Below are 14,729 nucleotides of genomic sequence, written 5' to 3'. Positions count from 1 at the left end.
AATAGTCATGGTCCAGTAGGGCATTGACGGTATCACTTTATGGCAAGTACACGTTGCAACTGGCCTGTTTTGCCTGATGCACCGACTTTTCGTATTTGGCAAGGGTCGCGTGCCTTCGTAGCTCAGGGGTTAGAGCACTGGTCTTGTAAACCAGGGGTCGAGAGTTCAAATCTCTCCGAGGGCTTTCAGGGAATGTCCGTTTAAAGTTGGCCTAACATGACTCCTCTTTCGAGCGGGTTGCGGCTATTTGCATTGCTTGGACTCGTATCAAAGCGTGAGAAATATGACGGTAACGTTTTGAGTAAAAAAATAAAAGTATTTTGCTTAGAGTTGACTTAGGAAGTGAGTCCGTGTTCACGCGTTCACGGCCGGTTAGCTCAGTCGGCTAGAGCGTCGTGCTAATAACGCGAATGTCGTGGGTTCGAGCCCCACACTGGCCATTTTACGGGCTTTGCCGTCACGTTGACGGGATCAAAACAACCTGGGTGCACTGCCACGTTGCTAGATTTTACTGGTGATCTGCCCGTGCTGTGGCGTGTGTTGACGGCGCATGAAAAGAAACCTTGCTCCAGGGGAGGCTCGAACTCCCGATCTTCGCATGTCTTTGTCGATACTGACTTATAAGTACGACGCGCTAACCGACTACGCCACTGGAGCCCGTGGATGTTAACGGGAAAGCTGAGGTCCGTGATTAGAATAGTCATGGTCCAGTAGGGCATTGACGGTATCACTTTATGGCAAGTACACGTTGCAACTGGCCTGTTTTGCCTGATGCACCGACTTTTCGTATTTGGCAAGGATCGCGTGCCTTCGTAGCTCAGGGGTTAGAGCACTGGTCTTGTAAACCAGGGGTCGAGAGTTCAAATCTCTCCGAGGGCTTTCAGGGAATGTCCGTTTAAAGTTGGCCTAACATGACTCCTCTTTCGAGCGGGTTGCGGCTATTTGCATTGCTTGGACTCGTATCAAAGCGTGAGAAATATGACGGTAACGTTTTGAGTAAAAAAATAAAAGTATTTTGCTTAGAGTTGACTTAGGAAGTGAGTCCGTGTTCACGCGTTCACGGCCGGTTAGCTCAGTCGGCTAGAGCGTCGTGCTAATAACGCGAATGTCGTGGGTTCGAGCCCCACACTGGCCATTTTACGGGCTTTGCCGTCACGTTGACGGGATCAAAACAACCTGGGTGCACTGCCACGTTGCTAGATTTTACTGGTGATCTGCCCGTGCTGTGGCGTGTGTTGACGGCGCATGAAAAGAAACCTTGCTCCAGGGGAGGCTCGAACTCCCGATCTTCGCATGTCTTTGTCGATACTGACTTATAAGTACGACGCGCTAACCGACTACGCCACTGGAGCCCGTGGATGTTAACGGGAAAGCTGAGGTCCGTGATTAGAATAGTCATGGTCCAGTAGGGCATTGACGGTATCACTTTATGGCAAGTACACGTTGCAACTGGCCTGTTTTGCCTGATGCACCGACTTTTCGTATTTGGCAAGGATCGCGTGCCTTCGTAGCTCAGGGGTTAGAGCACTGGTCTTGTAAACCAGGGGTCGAGAGTTCAAATCTCTCCGAGGGCTTTCAGGGAATGTCCGTTTAAAGTTGGCCTAACATGACTCCTCTTTCGAGCGGGTTGCGGCTATTTGCATTGCTTGGACTCGTATCAAAGCGTGAGAAATATGACGGTAACGTTTTGAGTAAAAAAATAAAAGTATTTTGCTTAGAGTTGACTTAGGAAGTGAGTCCGTGTTCACGCGTTCACGGCCGGTTAGCTCAGTCGGCTAGAGCGTCGTGCTAATAACGCGAATGTCGTGGGTTCGAGCCCCACACTGGCCATTTTACGGGCTTTGCCGTCACGTTGACGGGATCAAAACAACCTGGGTGCACTGCCACGTTGCTAGATTTTACTCGTGATCTGCCCGTGCTGTGGCGTGTGTTGACGGCGCATGAAAAGAAACCTTGCTCCAGGGGAGGCTCGAACTCCCGATCTTCGCATGTCTTTGTCGATACTGACTTATAAGTACGACGCGCTAACCGACTACGCCACTGGAGCCCGTGGATGTTAACGGGAAAGCTGAGGTCCGTGATTAGAATAGTCATGGTCCAGTAGGGCATTGACGGTATCACTTTATGGCAAGTACACGTTGCAACTGGCCTGTTTTGCCTGATGCACCGACTTTTCGTATTTGGCAAGGATCGCGTGCCTTCGTAGCTCAGGGGTTAGAGCACTGGTCTTGTAAACCAGGGGTCGAGAGTTCAAATCTCTCCGAGGGCTTTCAGGGAATGTCCGTTTAAAGTTGGCCTAACATTACTCCTCTTTCGAGCGGGTTGCGGCTATTTGCATTGCTTGGACTCGTATCAAAGCGTGAGAAATATGACGGTAACGTTTTGAGTAAAAAAATAAAAGTATTTTGCTTAGAGTTGACTTAGGAAGTGAGTCCGTGTTCACGCGTTCACGGCCGGTTAGCTCAGTCGGCTAGAGCGTCGTGCTAATAACGCGAATGTCGTGGGTTCGAGCCCCACACTGGCCATTTTACGGGCTTTGCCGTCACGTTGACGGGATCAAAACAACCTGGGTGCACTGCCACGTTGCTAGATTTTACTCGTGATCTGCCCGTGCTGTGGCGTGTGTTGACGGCGCATGAAAAGAAACCTTGCTCCAGGGGAGGCTCGAACTCCCGATCTTCGCATGTCTTTGTCGATACTGACTTATAAGTACGACGCGCTAACCGACTACGCCACTGGAGCCCGTGGATGTTAACGGGAAAGCTGAGGTCCGTGATTAGAATAGTCATGGTCCAGTAGGGCATTGACGGTATCACTTTATGGCAAGTACACGTTGCAACTGGCCTGTTTTGCCTGATGCACCGACTTTTCGTATTTGGCAAGGATCGCGTGCCTTCGTAGCTCAGGGGTTAGAGCACTGGTCTTGTAAACCAGGGGTCGAGAGTTCAAATCTCTCCGAGGGCTTTCAGGGAATGTCCGTTTAAAGTTGGCCTAACATTACTCCTCTTTCGAGCGGGTTGCGGCTATTTGCATTGCTTGGACTCGTATCAAAGCGTGAGAAATATGACGGTAACGTTTTGAGTAAAAAAATAAAAGTATTTTGCTTAGAGTTGACTTAGGAAGTGAGTCCGTGTTCACGCGTTCACGGCCGGTTAGCTCAGTCGGCTAGAGCGTCGTGCTAATAACGCGAATGTCGTGGGTTTGAGCCCCACACTGGCCATTTTACGGGCTTTGCCGTCACGTTGACGGGATCAAAACAACCTGGGTGCACTGCCACGTTGCTAGATTTTACTGGTGATCTGCCCGTGCTGTGGCGTGTGTTGACGGCGCATGAAAAGAAACCTTGCTCCAGGGGAGGCTCGAACTCCCGATCTTCGCATGTCTTTGTCGATACTGACTTATAAGTACGACGCGCTAACCGACTACGCCACTGGAGCCCGTGGATGTTAACGGGAAAGCTGAGGTCCGTGATTAGAATAGTCATGGTCCAGTAGGGCATTGACGGTATCACTTTATGGCAAGTACACGTTGCAACTGGCCTGTTTTGCCTGATGCACCGACTTTTCGTATTTGGCAAGGATCGCGTGCCTTCGTAGCTCAGGGGTTAGAGCACTGGTCTTGTAAACCAGGGGTCGAGAGTTCAAATCTCTCCGAGGGCTTTCAGGGAATGTCCGTTTAAAGTTGGCCTAACATGACTCCTCTTTCGAGCGGGTTGCGGCTATTTGCATTGCTTGGACTCGTATCAAAGCGTGAGAAATATGACGGTAACGTTTTGAGTAAAAAAATAAAAGTATTTTGCTTAGAGTTAACTTAGGAAGTGAGTCCGTGTTCACGCGTTCACGGCCGGTTAGCTCAGTCGGCTAGAGCGTCGTGCTAATAACGCGAATGTCGTGGGTTCGAGCCCCACACTGGCCATTTTACGGGCTTTGCCGTCACGTTGACGGGATCAAAACAACCTGGGTGCACTGCCACGTTGCTAGATTTTACTGGTGATCTGCCCGTGCTGTGGCGTGTGTTGACGGCGCATGAAAAGAAACCTTGCTCCAGGGGAGGCTCGAACTCCCGATCTTCGCATGTCTTTGTCGATACTGACTTATAAGTACGACGCGCTAACCGACTACGCCACTGGAGCCCGTGGATGTTAACGGGAAAGCTGAGGTCCGTGATTAGAATAGTCATGGTCCAGTAGGGCATTGACGGTATCACTTTATGGCAAGTACACGTTGCAACTGGCCTGTTTTGCCTGATGCACCGACTTTTCGTATTTGGCAAGGATCGCGTGCCTTCGTAGCTCAGGGGTTAGAGCACTGGTCTTGTAAACCAGGGGTCGAGAGTTCAAATCTCTCCGAGGCCTTTCAGGGAATGTCCGTTTAAAGTTGGCCTAACATGACTCCTCTTTCGAGCGGGTTGCGGCTATTTGCATTGCTTGGACTCGTATCAAAGCGTGAGAAATATGACGGTAACGTTTTGAGTAAAAAAATAAAAGTATTTTGCTTAGAGTTGACTTAGGAAGTGAGTCCGTGTTCACGCGTTCACGGCCGGTTAGCTCAGTCGGCTAGAGCGTCGTGCTAATAACGCGAATGTCGTGGGTTCGAGCCCCACACTGGCCATTTTACGGGCTTTGCCGTCACGTTGACGGGATCAAAACAACCTGGGTGCACTGCCACGTTGCTAGATTTTACTGGTGATCTGCCCGTGCTGTGGCGTGTGTTGACGGCGCATGAAAAGAAACCTTGCTCCAGGGGAGGCTCGAACTCCCGATCTTCGCATGTCTTTGTCGATACTGACTTATAAGTACGACGCGCTAACCGACTACGCCACTGGAGCCCGTGGATGTTAACGGGAAAGCTGAGGTCCGTGATTAGAATAGTCATGGTCCAGTAGGGCATTGACGGTATCACTTTATGGCAAGTACACGTTGCAACTGGCCTGTTTTGCCTGATGCACCGACTTTTCGTATTTGGCAAGGATCGCGTGCCTTCGTAGCTCAGGGGTTAGAGCACTGGTCTTGTAAACCAGGGGTCGAGAGTTCAAATCTCTCCGAGGCCTTTCAGGGAATGTCCGTTTAAAGTTGGCCTAACATGACTCCTCTTTCGAGCGGGTTGCGGCTATTTGCATTGCTTGGACTCGTATCAAAGCGTGAGAAATATGACGGTAACGTTTTGAGTAAAAAAATAAAAGTATTTTGCTTAGAGTTGACTTAGGAAGTGAGTCCGTGTTCACGCGTTCACGGCCGGTTAGCTCAGTCGGCTAGAGCGTCGTGCTAATAACGCGAATGTCGTGGGTTCGAGCCCCACACTGGCCATTTTACGGGCTTTGCCGTCACGTTGACGGGATCAAAACAACCTGGGTGCACTGCCACGTTGCTAGATTTTACTGGTGATCTGCCCGTGCTGTGGCGTGTGTTGACGGCGCATGAAAAGAAACCTTGCTCCAGGGGAGGCTCGAACTCCCGATCTTCGCATGTCTTTGTCGATACTGACTTATAAGTACGACGCGCTAACCGACTACGCCACTGGAGCCCGTGGATGTTAACGGGAAAGCTGAGGTCCGTGATTAGAATAGTCATGGTCCAGTAGGGCATTGACGGTATCACTTTATGGCAAGTACACGTTGCAACTGGCCTGTTTTGCCTGATGCACCGACTTTTCGTATTTGGCAAGGATCGCGTGCCTTCGCAGCTCAGGGGTTAGAGCACTGGTCTTGTAAACCAGGGGTCGAGAGTTCAAATCTCTCCGAGGGCTTTCAGGGAATGTCCGTTTAAAGTTGGCCTAACATGACTCCTCTTTCGAGCGGGTTGCGGCTATTTGCATTGCTTGGACTCGTATCAAAGCGTGAGAAATATGACGGTAACGTTTTGAGTAAAAAAATAAAAGTATTTTGCTTAGAGTTGACTTAGGAAGTGAGTCCGTGTTCACGCGTTCACGGCCGGTTAGCTCAGTCGGCTAGAGCGTCGTGCTAATAACGCGAATGTCGTTGGTTCGAGCCCCACACTGGCCATTTTACGGGCTTTGCCGTCACGTTGACGGGATCAAAACAACCTGGGTGCACTGCCACGTTGCTAGATTTTACTGGTGATCTGCCCGTGCTGTGGCGTGTGTTGACGGCGCATGAAAAGAAACCTTGCTCCAGGGGAGGCTCGAACTCCCGATCTTCGCATGTCTTTGTCGATACTGACTTATAAGTACGACGCGCTAACCGACTACGCCACTGGAGCCCGTGGATGTTAACGGGAAAGCTGAGGTCCGTGATTAGAATAGTCATGGTCCAGTAGGGCATTGACGGTATCACTTTATGGCAAGTACACGTTGCAACTGGCCTGTTTTGCCTGATGCACCGACTTTTCGTATTTGGCAAGGATCGCGTGCCTTCGTAGCTCAGGGGTTAGAGCACTGGTCTTGTAAACCAGGGGTCGAGAGTTCAAATCTCTCCGAGGGCTTTCAGGGAATGTCCGTTTAAAGTTGGCCTAACATGACTCCTCTTTCGAGCGGGTTGCGGCTATTTGCATTGCTTGGACTCGTATCAAAGCGTGAGAAATATGACGGTAACGTCTTTCGAGCGGGTTGCAGCTATTTGCATTGCTTGGACTCGTATCAAAGCGTGAGAAATATGACGGTAACGTTTTGAGTAAAAAAATAAAAGTATTTTGCTTAGAGTTGACTTAGGAAGTGAGTCCGTGTTCACGCGTTCACGGCCGGTTAGCTCAGTCGGCTAGAGCGTCGTGCTAATAACGCGAATGTCGTGGGTTCGAGCCCCACACTGGCCATTTTACGGGCTTTGCCGTCACGTTGACGGGATCAAAACAACCTGGGTGCACTGCCACGTTGCTAGATTTTACTGGTGATCTGCCCGTGCTGTGGCGTGTGTTGACGGCGCATGAAAAGAAACCTTGCTCCAGGGGAGGCTCGAACTCCCGATCTTCGCATGTCTTTGTCGATACTGACTTATAAGTACGACGCGCTAACCGACTACGCCACTGGAGCCCGTGGATGTTAACGGGAAAGCTGAGGTCCGTGATTAGAATAGTCATGGTCCAGTAGGGCATTGACGGTATCACTTTATGGCAAGTACACGTTGCAACTGGCCTGTTTTGCCTGATGCACCGACTTTTCGTATTTGGCAAGGATCGCGTGCCTTCGTAGCTCAGGGGTTAGAGCACTGGTCTTGTAAACCAGGGGTCGAGAGTTCAAATCTCTCCGAGGGCTTTCAGGGAATGTCCGTTTAAAGTTGGCCTAACATGACTCCTCTTTCGAGCGGGTTGCGGCTATTTGCATTGCTTGGACTCGTATCAAAGCGTGAGAAATATGACGGTAACGTCTTTCGAGCGGGTTGCAGCTATTTGCATTGCTTGGACTCGTATCAAAGCGTGAGAAATATGACGGTAACGTTTTGAGTAAAAAAATAAAAGTATTTTGCTTAGAGTTGACTTAGGAAGTGAGTCCGTGTTCACGCGTTCACGGCCGGTTAGCTCAGTCGGCTAGAGCGTCGTGCTAATAACGCGAATGTCGTGGGTTCGAGCCCCACACTGGCCATTTTACGGGCTTTGCCGTCACGTTGACGGGATCAAAACAACCTGGGTGCACTGCCACGTTGCTAGATTTTACTGGTGATCTGCCCGTGCTGTGGCGTGTGTTGACGGCGCATGAAAAGAAACCTTGCTCCAGGGGAGGCTCGAACTCCCGATCTTCGCATGTCTTTGTCGATACTGACTTATAAGTACGACGCGCTAACCGACTACGCCACTGGAGCCCGTGGATGTTAACGGGAAAGCTGAGGTCCGTGATTAGAATAGTCATGGTCCAGTAGGGCATTGACGGTATCACTTTATGGCAAGTACACGTTGCAACTGGCCTGTTTTGCCTGATGCACCGACTTTTCGTATTTGGCAAGGATCGCGTGCCTTCGTAGCTCAGGGGTTAGAGCACTGGTCTTGTAAACCAGGGGTCGAGAGTTCAAATCTCTCCGAGGGCTTTCAGGGAATGTCCGTTTAAAGTTGGCCTAACATGACTCCTCTTTCGAGCGGGTTGCGGCTATTTGCATTGCTTGGACTCGTATCAAAGCGTGAGAAATATGACGGTAACGTTTTGAGTAAAAAAATAAAAGTATTTTGCTTAGAGTTGACTTAGGAAGTGAGTCCGTGTTCACGCGTTCACGGCCGGTTAGCTCAGTCGGCTAGAGCGTCGTGCTAATAACGCGAATGTCGTGGGTTCGAGCCCCACACTGGCCATTTTACGGGCTTTGCCGTCACGTTGACGGGATCAAAACAACCTGGGTGCACTGCCACGTTGCTAGATTTTACTGGTGATCTGCCCGTGCTGTGGCGTGTGTTGACGGCGCATGAAAAGAAACCTTGCTCCAGGGGAGGCTCGAACTCCCGATCTTCGCATGTCTTTGTCGATACTGACTTATAAGTACGACGCGCTAACCGACTACGCCACTGGAGCCCGTGGATGTTAACGGGAAAGCTGAGGTCCGTGATTAGAATAGTCATGGTCCAGTAGGGCATTGACGGTATCACTTTATGGCAAGTACACGTTGCAACTGGCCTGTTTTGCCTGATGCACCGACTTTTCGTATTTGGCAAGGATCGCGTGCCTTCGTAGCTCAGGGGTTAGAGCACTGGTCTTGTAAACCAGGGGTCGAGAGTTCAAATCTCTCCGAGGGCTTTCAGGGAATGTCCGTTTAAAGTTGGCCTAACATGACTCCTCTTTCGAGCGGGTTGCGGCTATTTGCATTGCTTGGACTCGTATCAAAGCGTGAGAAATATGACGGTAACGTTTTGAGTAAAAAAATAAAAGTATTTTGCTTAGAGTTGACTTAGGAAGTGAGTCCGTGTTCACGCGTTCACGGCCGGTTAGCTCAGTCGGCTAGAGCGTCGTGCTAATAACGCGAATGTCGTGGGTTCGAGCCCCACACTGGCCATTTTACGGGCTTTGCCGTCACGTTGACGGGATCAAAACAACCTGGGTGCACTGCCACGTTGCTAGATTTTACTGGTGATCTGCCCGTGCTGTGGCGTGTGTTGACGGCGCATGAAAAGAAACCTTGCTCCAGGGGAGGCTCGAACCCCCGATCTTCGCATGTCTTTGTCGATACTGACTTATAAGTACGACGCGCTAACCGACTACGCCACTGGAGCCCGTGGATGTTAACGGGAAAGCTGAGGTCCGTGATTAGAATAGTCATGGTCCAGTAGGGCATTGACGGTATCACTTTATGGCAAGTACACGTTGCAACTGGCCTGTTTTGCCTGATGCACCGACTTTTCGTATTTGGCAAGGATCGCGTGCCTTCGTAGCTCAGGGGTTAGAGCACTGGTCTTGTAAACCAGGGGTCGAGAGTTCAAATCTCTCCGAGGGCTTTCAGGGAATGTCCGTTTAAAGTTGGCCTAACATGACTCCTCTTTCGAGCGGGTTGCGGCTATTTGCATTGCTTGGACTCGTATCAAAGCGTGAGAAATATGACGGTAACGTTTTGAGTAAAAAAATAAAAGTATTTTGCTTAGAGTTGACTTAGGAAGTGAGTCCGTGTTCACGCGTTCACGGCCGGTTAGCTCAGTCGGCTAGAGCGTCGTGCTAATAACGCGAATGTCGTGGGTTCGAGCCCCACACTGGCCATTTTACGGGCTTTGCCGTCACGTTGACGGGATCAAAACAACCTGGGTGCACTGCCACGTTGCTAGATTTTACTGGTGATCTGCCCGTGCTGTGGCGTGTGTTGACGGCGCATGAAAAGAAACCTTGCTCCAGGGGAGGCTCGAACCCCCGATCTTCGCATGTCTTTGTCGATACTGACTTATAAGTACGACGCGCTAACCGACTACGCCACTGGAGCCCGTGGATGTTAACGGGAAAGCTGAGGTCCGTGATTAGAATAGTCATGGTCCAGTAGGGCATTGACGGTATCACTTTATGGCAAGTACACGTTGCAACTGGCCTGTTTTGCCTGATGCACCGACTTTTCGTATTTGGCAAGGATCGCGTGCCTTCGTAGCTCAGGGGTTAGAGCACTGGTCTTGTAAACCAGGGGTCGAGAGTTCAAATCTCTCCGAGGGCTTTCAGGGAATGTCCGTTTAAAGTTGGCCTAACATGACTCCTCTTTCGAGCGGGTTGCGGCTATTTGCATTGCTTGGACTCGTATCAAAGCGTGAGAAATATGACGGTAACGTTTTGAGTAAAAAAATAAAAGTATTTTGCTTAGAGTTGACTTAGGAAGTGAGTCCGTGTTCACGCGTTCACGGCCGGTTAGCTCAGTCGGCTAGAGCGTCGTGCTAATAACGCGAATGTCGTGGGTTCGAGCCCCACACTGGCCATTTTACGGGCTTTGCCGTCACGTTGACGGGATCAAAACAACCTGGGTGCACTGCCACGTTGCTAGATTTTACTGGTGATCTGCCCGTGCTGTGGCGTGTGTTGACGGCGCATGAAAAGAAACCTTGCTCCAGGGGAGGCTCGAACTCCCGATCTTCGCATGTCTTTGTCGATACTGACTTATAAGTACGACGCGCTAACCGACTACGCCACTGGAGCCCGTGGATGTTAACGGGAAAGCTGAGGTCCGTGATTAGAATAGTCATGGTCCAGTAGGGCATTGACGGTATCACTTTATGGCAAGTACACGTTGCAACTGGCCTGTTTTGCCTGATGCACCGACTTTTCGTATTTGGCAAGGATCGCGTGCCTTCGTAGCTCAGGGGTTAGAGCACTGGTCTTGTAAACCAGGGGTCGAGAGTTCAAATCTCTCCGAGGGCTTTCAGGGAATGTCCGTTTAAAGTTGGCCTAACATGACTCCTCTTTCGAGCGGGTTGCGGCTATTTGCATTGCTTGGACTCGTATCAAAGCGTGAGAAATATGACGGTAACGTTTTGAGTAAAAAAATAAAAGTATTTTGCTTAGAGTTGACTTAGGAAGTGAGTCCGTGTTCACGCGTTCACGGCCTGTTAGCTCAGTCGGCTAGAGCGTCGTGCTAATAACGCGAATGTCGTGGGTTCGAGCCCCACACTGGCCATTTTACGGGCTTTGCCGTCACGTTGACGGGATCAAAACAACCTGGGTGCACTGCCACGTTGCTAGATTTTACTGGTGATCTGCCCGTGCTGTGGCGTGTGTTGACGGCGCATGAAAAGAAACCTTGCTCCAGGGGAGGCTCGAACTCCCGATCTTCGCATGTCTTTGTCGATACTGACTTATAAGTACGACGCGCTAACCGACTACGCCACTGGAGCCCGTGGATGTTAACGGGAAAGCTGAGGTCCGTGATTAGAATAGTCATGGTCCAGTAGGGCATTGACGGTATCACTTTATGGCAAGTACACGTTGCAACTGGCCTGTTTTGCCTGATGCACCGACTTTTCGTATTTGGCAAGGATCGCGTGCCTTCGTAGCTCAGGGGTTAGAGCACTGGTCTTGTAAACCAGGGGTCGAGAGTTCAAATCTCTCCGAGGGCTTTCAGGGAATGTCCGTTTAAAGTTGGCCTAACATGACTCCTCTTTCGAGCGGGTTGCGGCTATTTGCATTGCTTGGACTCGTATCAAAGCGTGAGAAATATGACGGTAACGTTTTGAGTAAAAAAATAAAAGTATTTTGCTTAGAGTTGACTTAGGAAGTGAGTCCGTGTTCACGCGTTCACGGCCGGTTAGCTCAGTCGGCTAGAGCGTCGTGCTAATAACGCGAATGTTGTGGGTTCGAGCCCCACACTGGCCATTTTACGGGCTTTGCCGTCACGTTGACGGGATCAAAACAACCTGGGTGCACTGCCACGTTGCTAGATTTTACTGGTGATCTGCCCGTGCTGTGGCGTGTGTTGACGGCGCATGAAAAGAAACCTTGCTCCAGGGGAGGCTCGAACTCCCGATCTTCGCATGTCTTTGTCGATACTGACTTATAAGTACGACGCGCTAACCGACTACGCCACTGGAGGACGTGGATGTTAACGGGAAAGCTGAGGTCCGTGATTAGAATAGTCATGGTCCAGTAGGGCATTGACGGTATCACTTTATGGCAAGTACACGTTGCAACTGGCCTGTTTTGCCTGATGCACCGACTTTTCGTATTTGGCAAGGATCGCGTGCCTTCGTAGCTCAGGGGTTAGAGCACTGGTCTTGTAAACCAGGGGTCGAGAGTTCAAATCTCTCCGAGGGCTTTCAGGGAATGTCCGTTTAAAGTTGGCCTAACATGACTCCTCTTTCGAGCGGGTTGCGGCTATTTGCATTGCTTGGACTCGTATCAAAGCGTGAGAAATATGACGGTAACGTTTTGAGTAAAAAAATAAAAGTATTTTGCTTAGAGTTGACTTAGGAAGTGAGTCCGTGTTCACGCGTTCACGGCCGGTTAGCTCAGTCGGCTAGAGCGTCGTGCTAATAACGCGAATGTCGTGGGTTCGAGCCCCACACTGGCCATTTTACGGGCTTTGCCGTCACGTTGACGGGATCAAAACAACCTGGGTGCACTGCCACGTTGCTAGATTTTACTGGTGATCTGCCCGTGCTGTGGCGTGTGTTGACGGCGCATGAAAAGAAACCTTGCTCCAGGGGAGGCTCGAACTCCCGATCTTCGCATGTCTTTGTCGATACTGACTTATAAGTACGACGCGCTAACCGACTACGCCACTGGAGCCCGTGGATGTTAACGGGAAAGCTGAGGTCCGTGATTAGAATAGTCATGGTCCAGTAGGGCATTGACGGTATCACTTTATGGCAAGTACACGTTGCAACTGGCCTGTTTTGCCTGATGCACCGACTTTTCGTATTTGGCAAGGATCGCGTGCCTTCGTAGCTCAGGGCTTAGAGCACTGGTCTTGTAAACCAGGGGTCGAGAGTTCAAATCTCTCCGTGGGCTTTCAGGGAATGACCGTTTAAAGTTGGTCTAACATGACTCCTATTTCGAGCGGGTTGCGGCTATTTGCATTGCTTGGACTCGTATCAAAGCGTGAGAAATATGACGGTAACGTTTTGAGTAAAAAAATAAAAGTATTTTGCTTAGAGTTGACTTAGGAAGTGAGTCCGTGTTCACGCGTTCACGGCCGGTTAGCTCAGTCGGCTAGAGCGTCGTGCTAACAACGCGAATGTCGTGGGTTCGAGCCCCACACTGGCCATTTTACGGGCTTTGCCGTCACGTTGACGGGATCAAAACAACCTGGGTGCACTGCCACGTTGCTAGATTTTACTGGTGATCTGCCCGTGCTGTGGCGTGTGTTGACGGCGCATGAAAAGAAACCTTGCTCCAGGGGAGGCTCGAACTCCCGATCTTCGCATGTCTTTGTCGATACTGACTTATAAGTACGACGCGCTAACCGACTACGCCACTGGAGCCCGTGGATGTTAACGGGAAAGCTGAGGTCCGTGATTAGAATAGTCATGGTCCAGTAGGGCATTGACGGTATCACTTTATGGCAAGTACACGTTGCAACTGGCCTGTTTTGCCTGATGCACCGACTTTTCGTATTTGGCAAGGATCGCGTGCCTTCGTAGCTCAGGGGTTAGAGCACTGGTCTTGTAAACCAGGGGTCGAGAGTTCAAATCTCTCCGAGGGCTTTCAGGGAATGTCCGTTTAAAGTTGGCCTAACATGACTCCTCTTTCGAGCGGGTTGCGGCTATTTGCATTGCTTGGACTCGTATCAAAGCGTGAGAAATATGACGGTAACGTTTTGAGTAAAAAAATAAAAGTATTTTGCTTAGAGTTGACTTAGGAAGTGAGTCCGTGTTCACGCGTTCACGGCCGGTTAGCTCAGTCGGCTAGAGCGTCGTGCTAATAACGCGAATGTCGTGGGTTCGAGCCCCACACTGGCCATTTTACGGGCTTTGCCGTCACGTTGACGGGATCAAAACAACCTGGGTGCACTGCCACGTTGCTAGATTTTACTGGTGATCTGCCCGTGCTGTGGCGTGTGTTGACGGCGCATGAAAAGAAACCTTGCTCCAGGGGAGGCTCGAACTCCCGATCTTCGCATGTCTTTGTCGATACTGACTTATAAGTACGACGCGCTAACCGACTACGCCACTGGAGCCCGTGGATGTTAACGGGAAAGCTGAGGTCCGTGATTAGAATAGTCATGGTCCAGTAGGGCATTGACGGTATCACTTTATGGCAAGTACACGTTGCAACTGGCCTGTTTTGCCTGATGCACCGACTTTTCGTATTTGGCAAGGATCGCGTGCCTTCGTAGCTCAGGGGTTAGAGCACTGGTCTTGTAAACCAGGGGTCGAGAGTTCAAATCTCTCCGAGGGCTTTCAGGGAATGTCCGTTTAAAGTTGGCCTAACATGACTCCTCTTTCGAGCGGGTTGCGGCTATTTGCATTGCTTGGACTCGTATCAAAGCGTGAGAAATATGACGGTAACGTTTTGAGTAAAAAAATAAAAGTATTTTGCTTAGAGTTGACTTAGGAAGTGAGTCCGTGTTCATGCGTTCACGGCCGGTTAGCTCAGTCGGCTAGAGCGTCGTGCTAATAACGCGAATGTCGTGGGTTCGAGCCCCACACTGGCCATTTTACGGGCTTTGCCGTCACGTTGACGGGATCAAAACAACCTGGGTGCACTGCCACGTTGCTAGATTTTACTGGTGATCTGCCCGTGCTGTGGCGTGTGTTGACGGCGCATGAAAAGAAACCTTGCTCCAGGGGAGGCTCGAACTTCCGATCTTCGCATGTCTTTGTCGATACTGACTTAAAAGTACGACGCGCTAACCGACTACGCCACTGGAGCCCGTGGATGTTAACGGGAAAGCTGAGGTCC

General features: G+C 50.4%; 51 non-coding genes across 51 annotated transcripts; 34 read left to right on the top strand and 17 right to left on the bottom strand.

The window, feature by feature from the left end:
* Positions 1 to 111: 111 nt before the first annotated feature.
* Positions 112 to 184, top strand: Trnat-ugu (transfer RNA threonine (anticodon UGU)). Its single transcript has one exon. It is a non-coding gene; the product is annotated as a tRNA-Thr (tRNA).
* A 182-nt stretch (positions 185 to 366) lies between these two features.
* Trnai-aau (transfer RNA isoleucine (anticodon AAU)) lies at positions 367 to 440 on the top strand. Its single transcript has one exon. It is a non-coding gene; the product is annotated as a tRNA-Ile (tRNA).
* Positions 441 to 564: 124 nt separating this feature from the next.
* Trnai-uau (transfer RNA isoleucine (anticodon UAU)) lies at positions 565 to 657 on the bottom strand. The gene is given in 2 exon segments: positions 565 to 600; positions 620 to 657. It is a non-coding gene; the product is annotated as a tRNA-Ile (tRNA).
* Positions 658 to 806: 149 nt separating this feature from the next.
* Positions 807 to 879, top strand: Trnat-ugu (transfer RNA threonine (anticodon UGU)). The gene has a single exon. It is a non-coding gene; the product is annotated as a tRNA-Thr (tRNA).
* A 182-nt stretch (positions 880 to 1,061) lies between these two features.
* Trnai-aau (transfer RNA isoleucine (anticodon AAU)) lies at positions 1,062 to 1,135 on the top strand. Its single transcript has one exon. It is a non-coding gene; the product is annotated as a tRNA-Ile (tRNA).
* A 124-nt stretch (positions 1,136 to 1,259) lies between these two features.
* On the bottom strand, positions 1,260 to 1,352 carry Trnai-uau (transfer RNA isoleucine (anticodon UAU)). The gene is given in 2 exon segments: positions 1,260 to 1,295; positions 1,315 to 1,352. It is a non-coding gene; the product is annotated as a tRNA-Ile (tRNA).
* Positions 1,353 to 1,501: 149 nt separating this feature from the next.
* On the top strand, positions 1,502 to 1,574 carry Trnat-ugu (transfer RNA threonine (anticodon UGU)). Its single transcript has one exon. It is a non-coding gene; the product is annotated as a tRNA-Thr (tRNA).
* Positions 1,575 to 1,756: 182 nt separating this feature from the next.
* On the top strand, positions 1,757 to 1,830 carry Trnai-aau (transfer RNA isoleucine (anticodon AAU)). The gene has a single exon. It is a non-coding gene; the product is annotated as a tRNA-Ile (tRNA).
* A 124-nt stretch (positions 1,831 to 1,954) lies between these two features.
* Trnai-uau (transfer RNA isoleucine (anticodon UAU)) lies at positions 1,955 to 2,047 on the bottom strand. The gene is given in 2 exon segments: positions 1,955 to 1,990; positions 2,010 to 2,047. It is a non-coding gene; the product is annotated as a tRNA-Ile (tRNA).
* Positions 2,048 to 2,196: 149 nt separating this feature from the next.
* Trnat-ugu (transfer RNA threonine (anticodon UGU)) lies at positions 2,197 to 2,269 on the top strand. Its single transcript has one exon. It is a non-coding gene; the product is annotated as a tRNA-Thr (tRNA).
* Positions 2,270 to 2,451: 182 nt separating this feature from the next.
* Trnai-aau (transfer RNA isoleucine (anticodon AAU)) lies at positions 2,452 to 2,525 on the top strand. The gene has a single exon. It is a non-coding gene; the product is annotated as a tRNA-Ile (tRNA).
* Positions 2,526 to 2,649: 124 nt separating this feature from the next.
* Trnai-uau (transfer RNA isoleucine (anticodon UAU)) lies at positions 2,650 to 2,742 on the bottom strand. Its single transcript is given in 2 exon segments — positions 2,650 to 2,685; positions 2,705 to 2,742. It is a non-coding gene; the product is annotated as a tRNA-Ile (tRNA).
* A 149-nt stretch (positions 2,743 to 2,891) lies between these two features.
* Trnat-ugu (transfer RNA threonine (anticodon UGU)) lies at positions 2,892 to 2,964 on the top strand. The gene has a single exon. It is a non-coding gene; the product is annotated as a tRNA-Thr (tRNA).
* A 380-nt stretch (positions 2,965 to 3,344) lies between these two features.
* On the bottom strand, positions 3,345 to 3,437 carry Trnai-uau (transfer RNA isoleucine (anticodon UAU)). Its single transcript is given in 2 exon segments — positions 3,345 to 3,380; positions 3,400 to 3,437. It is a non-coding gene; the product is annotated as a tRNA-Ile (tRNA).
* Positions 3,438 to 3,586: 149 nt separating this feature from the next.
* Trnat-ugu (transfer RNA threonine (anticodon UGU)) lies at positions 3,587 to 3,659 on the top strand. The gene has a single exon. It is a non-coding gene; the product is annotated as a tRNA-Thr (tRNA).
* A 182-nt stretch (positions 3,660 to 3,841) lies between these two features.
* Positions 3,842 to 3,915, top strand: Trnai-aau (transfer RNA isoleucine (anticodon AAU)). The gene has a single exon. It is a non-coding gene; the product is annotated as a tRNA-Ile (tRNA).
* A 124-nt stretch (positions 3,916 to 4,039) lies between these two features.
* On the bottom strand, positions 4,040 to 4,132 carry Trnai-uau (transfer RNA isoleucine (anticodon UAU)). The gene is given in 2 exon segments: positions 4,040 to 4,075; positions 4,095 to 4,132. It is a non-coding gene; the product is annotated as a tRNA-Ile (tRNA).
* Positions 4,133 to 4,536: 404 nt separating this feature from the next.
* On the top strand, positions 4,537 to 4,610 carry Trnai-aau (transfer RNA isoleucine (anticodon AAU)). The gene has a single exon. It is a non-coding gene; the product is annotated as a tRNA-Ile (tRNA).
* Positions 4,611 to 4,734: 124 nt separating this feature from the next.
* Positions 4,735 to 4,827, bottom strand: Trnai-uau (transfer RNA isoleucine (anticodon UAU)). Its single transcript is given in 2 exon segments — positions 4,735 to 4,770; positions 4,790 to 4,827. It is a non-coding gene; the product is annotated as a tRNA-Ile (tRNA).
* A 404-nt stretch (positions 4,828 to 5,231) lies between these two features.
* Trnai-aau (transfer RNA isoleucine (anticodon AAU)) lies at positions 5,232 to 5,305 on the top strand. Its single transcript has one exon. It is a non-coding gene; the product is annotated as a tRNA-Ile (tRNA).
* Positions 5,306 to 5,429: 124 nt separating this feature from the next.
* Trnai-uau (transfer RNA isoleucine (anticodon UAU)) lies at positions 5,430 to 5,522 on the bottom strand. Its single transcript is given in 2 exon segments — positions 5,430 to 5,465; positions 5,485 to 5,522. It is a non-coding gene; the product is annotated as a tRNA-Ile (tRNA).
* Positions 5,523 to 6,124: 602 nt separating this feature from the next.
* On the bottom strand, positions 6,125 to 6,217 carry Trnai-uau (transfer RNA isoleucine (anticodon UAU)). The gene is given in 2 exon segments: positions 6,125 to 6,160; positions 6,180 to 6,217. It is a non-coding gene; the product is annotated as a tRNA-Ile (tRNA).
* A 149-nt stretch (positions 6,218 to 6,366) lies between these two features.
* Trnat-ugu (transfer RNA threonine (anticodon UGU)) lies at positions 6,367 to 6,439 on the top strand. Its single transcript has one exon. It is a non-coding gene; the product is annotated as a tRNA-Thr (tRNA).
* Positions 6,440 to 6,692: 253 nt separating this feature from the next.
* On the top strand, positions 6,693 to 6,766 carry Trnai-aau (transfer RNA isoleucine (anticodon AAU)). The gene has a single exon. It is a non-coding gene; the product is annotated as a tRNA-Ile (tRNA).
* A 124-nt stretch (positions 6,767 to 6,890) lies between these two features.
* On the bottom strand, positions 6,891 to 6,983 carry Trnai-uau (transfer RNA isoleucine (anticodon UAU)). Its single transcript is given in 2 exon segments — positions 6,891 to 6,926; positions 6,946 to 6,983. It is a non-coding gene; the product is annotated as a tRNA-Ile (tRNA).
* Positions 6,984 to 7,132: 149 nt separating this feature from the next.
* Positions 7,133 to 7,205, top strand: Trnat-ugu (transfer RNA threonine (anticodon UGU)). Its single transcript has one exon. It is a non-coding gene; the product is annotated as a tRNA-Thr (tRNA).
* Positions 7,206 to 7,458: 253 nt separating this feature from the next.
* On the top strand, positions 7,459 to 7,532 carry Trnai-aau (transfer RNA isoleucine (anticodon AAU)). The gene has a single exon. It is a non-coding gene; the product is annotated as a tRNA-Ile (tRNA).
* Positions 7,533 to 7,656: 124 nt separating this feature from the next.
* Positions 7,657 to 7,749, bottom strand: Trnai-uau (transfer RNA isoleucine (anticodon UAU)). The gene is given in 2 exon segments: positions 7,657 to 7,692; positions 7,712 to 7,749. It is a non-coding gene; the product is annotated as a tRNA-Ile (tRNA).
* A 149-nt stretch (positions 7,750 to 7,898) lies between these two features.
* On the top strand, positions 7,899 to 7,971 carry Trnat-ugu (transfer RNA threonine (anticodon UGU)). The gene has a single exon. It is a non-coding gene; the product is annotated as a tRNA-Thr (tRNA).
* Positions 7,972 to 8,153: 182 nt separating this feature from the next.
* Positions 8,154 to 8,227, top strand: Trnai-aau (transfer RNA isoleucine (anticodon AAU)). The gene has a single exon. It is a non-coding gene; the product is annotated as a tRNA-Ile (tRNA).
* Positions 8,228 to 8,351: 124 nt separating this feature from the next.
* Positions 8,352 to 8,444, bottom strand: Trnai-uau (transfer RNA isoleucine (anticodon UAU)). Its single transcript is given in 2 exon segments — positions 8,352 to 8,387; positions 8,407 to 8,444. It is a non-coding gene; the product is annotated as a tRNA-Ile (tRNA).
* A 149-nt stretch (positions 8,445 to 8,593) lies between these two features.
* Positions 8,594 to 8,666, top strand: Trnat-ugu (transfer RNA threonine (anticodon UGU)). The gene has a single exon. It is a non-coding gene; the product is annotated as a tRNA-Thr (tRNA).
* Positions 8,667 to 8,848: 182 nt separating this feature from the next.
* On the top strand, positions 8,849 to 8,922 carry Trnai-aau (transfer RNA isoleucine (anticodon AAU)). The gene has a single exon. It is a non-coding gene; the product is annotated as a tRNA-Ile (tRNA).
* A 366-nt stretch (positions 8,923 to 9,288) lies between these two features.
* Positions 9,289 to 9,361, top strand: Trnat-ugu (transfer RNA threonine (anticodon UGU)). The gene has a single exon. It is a non-coding gene; the product is annotated as a tRNA-Thr (tRNA).
* A 182-nt stretch (positions 9,362 to 9,543) lies between these two features.
* Positions 9,544 to 9,617, top strand: Trnai-aau (transfer RNA isoleucine (anticodon AAU)). Its single transcript has one exon. It is a non-coding gene; the product is annotated as a tRNA-Ile (tRNA).
* Positions 9,618 to 9,983: 366 nt separating this feature from the next.
* Trnat-ugu (transfer RNA threonine (anticodon UGU)) lies at positions 9,984 to 10,056 on the top strand. Its single transcript has one exon. It is a non-coding gene; the product is annotated as a tRNA-Thr (tRNA).
* Positions 10,057 to 10,238: 182 nt separating this feature from the next.
* Trnai-aau (transfer RNA isoleucine (anticodon AAU)) lies at positions 10,239 to 10,312 on the top strand. Its single transcript has one exon. It is a non-coding gene; the product is annotated as a tRNA-Ile (tRNA).
* A 124-nt stretch (positions 10,313 to 10,436) lies between these two features.
* Trnai-uau (transfer RNA isoleucine (anticodon UAU)) lies at positions 10,437 to 10,529 on the bottom strand. Its single transcript is given in 2 exon segments — positions 10,437 to 10,472; positions 10,492 to 10,529. It is a non-coding gene; the product is annotated as a tRNA-Ile (tRNA).
* Positions 10,530 to 10,678: 149 nt separating this feature from the next.
* Positions 10,679 to 10,751, top strand: Trnat-ugu (transfer RNA threonine (anticodon UGU)). The gene has a single exon. It is a non-coding gene; the product is annotated as a tRNA-Thr (tRNA).
* A 380-nt stretch (positions 10,752 to 11,131) lies between these two features.
* On the bottom strand, positions 11,132 to 11,224 carry Trnai-uau (transfer RNA isoleucine (anticodon UAU)). Its single transcript is given in 2 exon segments — positions 11,132 to 11,167; positions 11,187 to 11,224. It is a non-coding gene; the product is annotated as a tRNA-Ile (tRNA).
* Positions 11,225 to 11,373: 149 nt separating this feature from the next.
* Trnat-ugu (transfer RNA threonine (anticodon UGU)) lies at positions 11,374 to 11,446 on the top strand. Its single transcript has one exon. It is a non-coding gene; the product is annotated as a tRNA-Thr (tRNA).
* Positions 11,447 to 12,068: 622 nt separating this feature from the next.
* On the top strand, positions 12,069 to 12,141 carry Trnat-ugu (transfer RNA threonine (anticodon UGU)). The gene has a single exon. It is a non-coding gene; the product is annotated as a tRNA-Thr (tRNA).
* Positions 12,142 to 12,323: 182 nt separating this feature from the next.
* On the top strand, positions 12,324 to 12,397 carry Trnai-aau (transfer RNA isoleucine (anticodon AAU)). Its single transcript has one exon. It is a non-coding gene; the product is annotated as a tRNA-Ile (tRNA).
* A 124-nt stretch (positions 12,398 to 12,521) lies between these two features.
* On the bottom strand, positions 12,522 to 12,614 carry Trnai-uau (transfer RNA isoleucine (anticodon UAU)). Its single transcript is given in 2 exon segments — positions 12,522 to 12,557; positions 12,577 to 12,614. It is a non-coding gene; the product is annotated as a tRNA-Ile (tRNA).
* Positions 12,615 to 13,018: 404 nt separating this feature from the next.
* On the top strand, positions 13,019 to 13,092 carry Trnav-aac (transfer RNA valine (anticodon AAC)). Its single transcript has one exon. It is a non-coding gene; the product is annotated as a tRNA-Val (tRNA).
* A 124-nt stretch (positions 13,093 to 13,216) lies between these two features.
* Trnai-uau (transfer RNA isoleucine (anticodon UAU)) lies at positions 13,217 to 13,309 on the bottom strand. Its single transcript is given in 2 exon segments — positions 13,217 to 13,252; positions 13,272 to 13,309. It is a non-coding gene; the product is annotated as a tRNA-Ile (tRNA).
* Positions 13,310 to 13,458: 149 nt separating this feature from the next.
* Positions 13,459 to 13,531, top strand: Trnat-ugu (transfer RNA threonine (anticodon UGU)). Its single transcript has one exon. It is a non-coding gene; the product is annotated as a tRNA-Thr (tRNA).
* Positions 13,532 to 13,713: 182 nt separating this feature from the next.
* Positions 13,714 to 13,787, top strand: Trnai-aau (transfer RNA isoleucine (anticodon AAU)). Its single transcript has one exon. It is a non-coding gene; the product is annotated as a tRNA-Ile (tRNA).
* Positions 13,788 to 13,911: 124 nt separating this feature from the next.
* Positions 13,912 to 14,004, bottom strand: Trnai-uau (transfer RNA isoleucine (anticodon UAU)). The gene is given in 2 exon segments: positions 13,912 to 13,947; positions 13,967 to 14,004. It is a non-coding gene; the product is annotated as a tRNA-Ile (tRNA).
* Positions 14,005 to 14,153: 149 nt separating this feature from the next.
* Positions 14,154 to 14,226, top strand: Trnat-ugu (transfer RNA threonine (anticodon UGU)). Its single transcript has one exon. It is a non-coding gene; the product is annotated as a tRNA-Thr (tRNA).
* Positions 14,227 to 14,408: 182 nt separating this feature from the next.
* Positions 14,409 to 14,482, top strand: Trnai-aau (transfer RNA isoleucine (anticodon AAU)). Its single transcript has one exon. It is a non-coding gene; the product is annotated as a tRNA-Ile (tRNA).
* Positions 14,483 to 14,729: the final 247 nt, after the last annotated feature.

This window comes from Hydractinia symbiolongicarpus, chromosome 4, assembly GCF_029227915.1.
Source record: "Hydractinia symbiolongicarpus strain clone_291-10 chromosome 4, HSymV2.1, whole genome shotgun sequence".
Classification (NCBI taxonomy): domain Eukaryota; kingdom Metazoa; phylum Cnidaria; class Hydrozoa; order Anthoathecata; family Hydractiniidae; genus Hydractinia; species Hydractinia symbiolongicarpus.
This window is presented reverse-complemented; position numbering and strand designations above follow the sequence as displayed.